The 7,289-nt window shown below is 41.7% G+C and overlaps 1 pseudogene; it reads right to left on the bottom strand.

Moving 5' to 3' along the window:
- Positions 1-4,598: 4,598 nt before the first annotated feature.
- On the bottom strand, positions 4,599-6,909 carry LOC138413696 (zinc finger MYM-type protein 1-like; annotated as a pseudogene).
- Between the last annotated feature and the right edge of the window lie 380 nt (positions 6,910-7,289).

Genomic DNA, 7,289 nt, shown 5'->3' with positions numbered 1-7,289 from the left:
CTACACTACTGTAAGCAGTATGGTCCTGTGTATTTTCATATTGTTGCAAACTTGTGATTATTGTGGCTATTGCAATGCAGTATGAGGAAAAACATCACACTTTAGCTAAATGCACACAACTTATAAGCAAAACACTTCAGAATCAGAAATCAGTATCACAAATACTTTATTGATCCCCCCCAGGGAAACTGTGTTAAAACTAAAAAGTTAAAATGATTCCTTGCATAAAAGTAAAACTCAAGGAACAAAATAACTGGAGTTATTGGCTAGCTTGACAAGAACAAAATATTTAACAATAATAAACTCTTAACTCTCTTAATACACTGGGTATGTGTCACAAAACATTAACATTAACAAGCTTGTAGGTGTCCTAGGTAAGACCTAGAAAAGCATTATGCAACAGAATGGTTACATTTTAAAAAGATCAAGCTGGATAGTGTCCTTGCACTAAGCCTGGCTCCGTGAGGGCGCATTATAAGGCCTCTGTGACTGAATACCCTTTCCACTGGTGCACTGGTGGCAGGAAAAGCGAGCACTCTAATAGCCACAAGATAGAGCCTTGGGAAGACCTTTGCAATCCTTTTCCAGGAAACCTAGGCAGTCTGCTTCTTCTTCATCAGAGCATATTGGATGTAGCGAATGAGCTCAGCCTTGACAGATGATACATGGTCATCCTTCTTGTTTTTTTTCTTTCTGTAGTCAGTGAAAAGGCGTGAAGTTTTAGCAGGTGGCTCATCCTTATCATCCTCTCCACTACTGCTCTCAGCAACTATGGTGACTTTCTGAGCCTCAGCCATGATTAGGTCTGAAAAAGTTTCACAAAAATCATGGTTAGTTACAGTATTATGACGTTGACAGTGGTGATGGTTAAGTTAATGAACGATATGTAAGTCTAAATGAGATTTTACTGATGTTATTAAAAGCGAGAAAAGATTTGAGTGCCTGAAAATTTGGGAGGAGAAGGAAATGTATACCATGTATTGAATTAAGTATTAACGTGGTGCCTGAAAACTTCAAGCCCTGAATGATGCATAATGTGATGATAATGTGTTTGGAAATGGGGTGCAGTCACCTACCTATTATCATCTCCTTCACCTCACTCTTGACTTCATCTGCTGGACACAAAACTAACACCATTTACCAGCCAAATGCTGGTAAATCATGCAAGTGACTGGTACTGTATGCTGCACTCAACATTCACTAGGCTAGCCATTTGACCAGTGGACAAAAAAGTTAAGTTTGAACTCTGCATCCCTATTGTTTAATTACACTGGGTCTCTTGACATCTTTTAAGTCTACTATAAATTAACATATTCCTCTATCCTCTCACTCACATGCAGTGTAATGGTAACCTGATAAACCTGTAACATTAACGTTACGTGGTCAACAATAAACCGTTAACCTGCCTATAAACCGACAGTATAACTATGTATTTTTCTACGTCTAACGTCAGCCAGTAGATGGTGGCAGCGGAACGTAGATGATTAACGTTGCGCCCTGTGAATGTCAGCAAACTAACATTCACTCATCTTTTCAAATATTCACTTACAAAGCTAGTAGCAAGCTAAGCTAACATAACATAGCTGATGCTAAGCTAAACATGTTTGCTAACCGTCCATATGCGTTAATGTGACTGGCCTCTCCGGGTGGGTTTTCAGTTGCCTGATGGGTGTCGTCTGCGTAACAATGGAAGTGTATGTGGTGCTTTCTCATGATGTTGCCTAAGGGGAGCATGTATAAGGTGAAGAGTATCAGTCCAAGGACAGAACCTTGTGGAGCTCCATGACTAACTTGTATGTGCATGGAGGGGTCATTGTTGTTGTTAACAAATTGAAATCTATCTGATAAATATGATTTAAACCAGTCTAGTGCAGTTCCTCTGATCCCTATATGTTGTTCTAGTCTCTGTAACAGGATCTTGTGATCTATGGTGTCAAATGCTGCACTAAGATCCAACAGGACGAGTACAGAGACAAGTCCATCATCTGAAGCCATGAAAAGGTCATTAGTGACTTTCAATTGTGCTGTTTCTGTGCTGTGATGGATTCTAAATCCTGACTGGAATTTCTCCAGCAAACCGTTACTATCTAAGTAACCACACAACTGGTTAGCAACTGCTTTTTCTTAGATCTTTGAAATGAAGGGCAGGTTGGATATGGGTCTATAGTTAGCTAAAACCTCTGGATCAAGTGTAGGCTTTTTAAGCAGAGGTTTAATAACAGCTACCTTAAAAGCTTGAGGTACATAGCCTGTTAACAAAGACATGTTAATCTGATTTAATATGGAATCAGGGGGAAAATTTCCTTAAAAAGTCCAGTTGGGACAGAGTCTAACTGACTGTTGGTTTACATGATGAAACTAATGAGGTCAGTTCAGGAAGGTCAATAGAATAAAATTGGTTCAAACATAAATCTGGTTCTATGGTTTCAGGACCAGGCAATGTTTCTATGTATGTGCTATTCATTGGAAGGAGGTGGTGGATTGTATCCCTGATGATTATAATTTTATTTGTAAAGAAGCTCATGAAATCATTGCTTCTCAGGGTTAGAGGGATAGATGGGTCAGTAGAGGTGTGACTTTCTGTCAGCCTGGCTACAGAGCTGAAGAGGAACCTGGGGTTGTTCTTATTTTCTTCTATTAATAATGAATAATAAGAAGTTCTGGCATTTCTAAGTGCTTTCTTGTAACATATCACGCTATCCTTCCAGGCTAGGTGAAAGTTATGATTATTGGTGGAACGCCACTTCCTCTCTAGTTTCCGCAATGTCTGTTTTATAACACTTGTCTGATAATTATACCAGGGAGCTGATCTCTTCTGATTTGCCTTCTTCTTTTTTAGAGGGGCGACAGCGTCGAGGATTGTTTTTAATGAAGTTGCTGTACAATTAACTAAGTTATCAACTAGTGTGGGGGTAAAGTTTTGATAACATTCCTGTATTGTACTGACACATGGCTGAGAGGTAAGTGTAGAGGGAAGCAGTTCTTTAAATTAATTCACAGTTTTATCAGATAAACAACGACTATAATAGAATTTCTGTCCAGAATCGGTGTAATTAGTAATTGTAAATTCAAATGTAATTAAAAAATGGTCGGACAGAAGAGGGTTCTGTTGAAAAACTATTACATATTCAATGTCTATGCCATATGTCAGAACAAGATCAAGAGTGTGTTTCAGACAGTGGGTGGGTTTATTCACATGTTGAATGAAACCAATTGCGACTATTATTGATTTGAAAGCTGAACTAAGGCTGTCGTTGGCAACATCTACATGAATGTTGAAATCACCTACTATAATGATTTTATCTGTCCTAAGAACTAGTTCTGATAGAAATTCAGAGAATTCAGAGTAAGGGGCAGCTTTCACAGTTATCTTCTTTAGTCTCATCCTTTTTAACTTCAACCTGCTTGCTGGACCCCGTCCCTACTCAGCTCTTTAAAGAAGCTTTCTAGAAGTCGGCAGCACTGTATTGAATCTTATCAATAGCTTTTTATTAACTGGCTATGTACCACAGGCTTTTTTAATTAGCAGTAATTAAGCCTCTGCTAAAGAAGCCTAGTTTAGATGCAGGTATCTTAGCAAATTACAGACCTATATCAAACCTCTAAACTTTTAGAAAGAGCCTCGATCACCTCCAGAGAAATGACCTGCAGGAGGCCTATCAGTCTGGATTTAGAATGCACCATAGTACAGAGTCAGCACTTTTAAAAGTCTCAAATGATATTCTCCTAGCCTCTGACCAGGGACTTGTCTCCATGCTGGTCATGTTAGATCTCAGTGCTGCATTCGACACCATTGACCATTACATTCTCCTTCAAAGATTAGAGTAAGAGGTTGGGTTTGGAGGGACAGCATTAAACTGGTTTAGGTCTTATTTATCAAATAGATTCCGCTTTGTTAGTGTTAATGATGAATACTCATCATACACTAAAGTTAATCATAGAGTTCCACAAAGTTCGGTTCTTGGTCCAATACTCTTTAATTTATACATGTAACCATTAGGCAATATTATTAGAAAACATAACATTAATTTTCAACATTCAACATTTTCACTGCTATGCAGATGACACACAGTTATATTTATCTATGAAGCCAGACGAACTGAACCATTTAATTTGACTTCAAAACTGTGTTAAAGACATCAAGGCCTGGATGACCCAGAATTTCTTATTGTTAAACACAGACAAAACTAAGGTCATAATCCTGGGTCCTAGGCATCTCAGAGAAACTCTGTCTAACCAGTTAACCTGGATGACATCCACCTGGTTCTGAACTCCACTGTGAAGAACCTAGGAGTTATCATTGATGAAGATCTGTCATTTACCCAACAAATTAGTCAAACCTCCAGAATAGCTTTCTTTCATCTGCGTAATATAAAGAGAATCAGACACATCCTGTCAAAACAGGATTCTGAAAAACTGATTCATGCCTTTATTACATCTAGACTAGACTACTGCAACTCCCCATTATCAGGATGTCCCAGCAGATCCTTAAGAACCCTTCAGCTAGTGCAGAACGCTGCTGCATGAGTACTGACAGGAACTAGAAGACGGGATCACATTACTCATGTCTTAGCTTCACTTCACTGGCTCCCCGTTCAACAGAGGATAGATTTCAAAATCCTCCTACTTATAAGGCCCTCAACAATCAGGCCCCATCTTACATTAAAGAGCTCATAACCCCTTACTGCCCCCACAGACCACTTCGCTCCCTAAACTCTGGACTCCTTGTAGTGCCTAGAGTTACTAAGTGTAGAATGGGTGGTAGAACTTTTAGTCACCAAGCTCCTCTCCTTTGGAACCAGCTCCCACTCTCAGTGAGGGAGGCAGACACGGTCTCTACATTTAAGGCTAGACTTAAAACCTTCCTTTTTGATAAAGTTTTTAGCTCAACCCTGAACCATAGTCATCCATAGTTATGCTGCTATAGGCCTACACTGCTGGGGGATCACCCATCAAGCATCAGAAACCAGCACCTTCTCTCTTCTTCAGTCTCTGCCTGGTTTATTTTGATATATCTTATTACATATCTCTAATTCCTAGGGTCTTCTCTTCCCCTCCTTGGTCCATACTGTGCGGCTCTCCGGAGCTCGTCCTGACTTGGGTCCTGATGATGGATGGACCTAGTGAGGTCGCCGGTCTGTCACAGGGCTGACATGAAGGGTCACGCAACCCCCCCCTGGCAGCGGCTGTCCACACCAAGCCCTGTTCTGCTGGAGGTTTCTTCCACCTTGGAGTTTTTCCTCCCTGCTGTTGCTCATGCTTGCTCGGTGTGGAACAAGTTGGATTTTGTGTTTCTTAAGATCTTGGACTTTTGTGCAGCACCCTGAGACAACTGTTTGTTGTGATACCGCGCTATATACTGTAAATACATTTGATTTATTGATTGATTGATTGATATCCACCCACACAATCTCTTATTTTGTGTGATGTCAGGCCACTGCACACAAGCTCCAAGAGGGACTGCAATGATTGTGATGTGCGTGAAAGAGCTGCTAAGCTGTGCTTAGAGTTTGGTTTGTTTTTTCTCATCACAGTCTGAAGCTATTTTGGCTAATGTATCTCTGATAGCCCTATAATTTTCATTGAGAGCTTTTGTGGAGTCTCCATCGAGTGCTGCTGACGGATTTTAGAGTGTATCTAATATAATGTTTGCTGTTATGGAAAACTGTATTCCAGTGATGTGTTGATGTGCTGCAAAATGTATACAGGGACTGCAACAGTTCAAAAAAGGAGTTAACCTCGTCACAGCAATTATCAATACAGTTAAAGTCTACGAGGTTCAGCGAATGGGGAGCACACAGTGTATAATGAATTAGTGGGTTTAGTTTTTTCAAGTGCGCCTGGAGCCCGCTGTATTTGCCAGAAATATTGCAAGCATTATCGAAACTTTGGCCACGACAGTTTGACAAGTCTAACCCCAAGCCTCGCACCATTTCAATAACAGATTCAGCTAGGCTTGCACCTGTGTGGCTGTGGATGGGCTCAAACCCAATGAGCTCAAACCCACTACTCTGCCATCTGCACTGACAAAACGAAAAACAAATGTGAGCTGATCTATGTGTGCTAAATCTGGAGTTGAATCAACGATTACAGAGAAATATTTAGCGTGTCTGATTTCCTCTGCAATCACTTGCTTAGTTTTGTTACCCATTAATGAAATAAATTCTTCACACACAGTTGAGGACATGTAAGATGGCCTACCTCTACCCTTATTGCCATGCTTCTCAAGGTGCTCCTTTAAAAAGGGGTCAAACTCCGCTATAAGTTCCAGCAGTCCCAAATAGTTCCCATTGTGCGCGGAGCCCAGCAGTTTGTTGTCGCCTCGAAATGGCAGTCCTCTCGCTCCCAAAAATGTAATAACGGCAACCACACGTCTAAGGACTTCTTTCCAGTACTGCTGTTCTGCCTCACACTGTCGGGCAAGAGAAGTGTCAACTCTGCATGCGTATTTAGACCTGTGCAATAAAGAAACCATGTTTTGTCTGTGTTCGGCACTCTTTTCATGATCACTAATCCTCTCTGGATGTTTCCAATCACAGAATCCGCTGATAAATGCATGCTTTTGGGATGACAGGAGTTTGCAGGCATAGCAATAAACTCATCCAGTTGATGGCGAGTAAAGAAGCCATTCCCTTGGCACAATTTGATTGTTAGGGAGATGGCAATTAAGCACATCGTTGGTGAGGGAGCGTGTCCAACTCCGAAGTCAGGACTCCTTTACTGATGTCAGATACTTGGCAGCCCGGTTCTGGGAAGCTGCAGGCCCCCGGTAGATCGCCTCTTCCCGGAGCTGCTCCGTAACTGGACCCCAAAGTGCAGGATCCCCAGGGAGTAGTAGAAGCGTTGAGGTACAGGGGCTACTCGCAGACTCGACGAGCGGCTCAGATGGCGGTGAGACTCGAGGCCCATCACCGCTTCCCTCAACGGTCGCACTCGCAGCAGAATCCAGGCCGGTTGTAGATGCCTGGGGCTCTTCGCTCTCCGGGCTGTTAGCTAGCGCCGGTAGTGAAGAAATGTCCTGGGTATCTGCGCTGTCCTCGTTGATAGAAGCTGCCTTAGCAGAACAGTTGGTAACATTTACCGGAGTGAAGAAATTACCTATTTTTGATATATACTTGAAATTTTCTGTGTTTCTGATTTCCTTCGCCTTTTTTTAATTTTCGTTTAGCGCTCCCACTTAGCTTCTCCATGTTTGCATTACAGGTGCTTGACATCACGCAACCTGCTCAGTGCACGTTGATTGGCGTCACCTTTGACCCGCTGGGGCAGCAGCTTGAAGAAGAAGGACA

This window comes from Paralichthys olivaceus, chromosome 14, assembly GCF_024713975.1.
Source record: "Paralichthys olivaceus isolate ysfri-2021 chromosome 14, ASM2471397v2, whole genome shotgun sequence".
In the NCBI taxonomy this organism is placed as follows: domain Eukaryota; kingdom Metazoa; phylum Chordata; class Actinopteri; order Pleuronectiformes; family Paralichthyidae; genus Paralichthys; species Paralichthys olivaceus.
The sequence above is the reverse complement of the archived record's forward strand: the minus strand, read 5'-3'. Positions and strand labels throughout refer to the sequence as shown.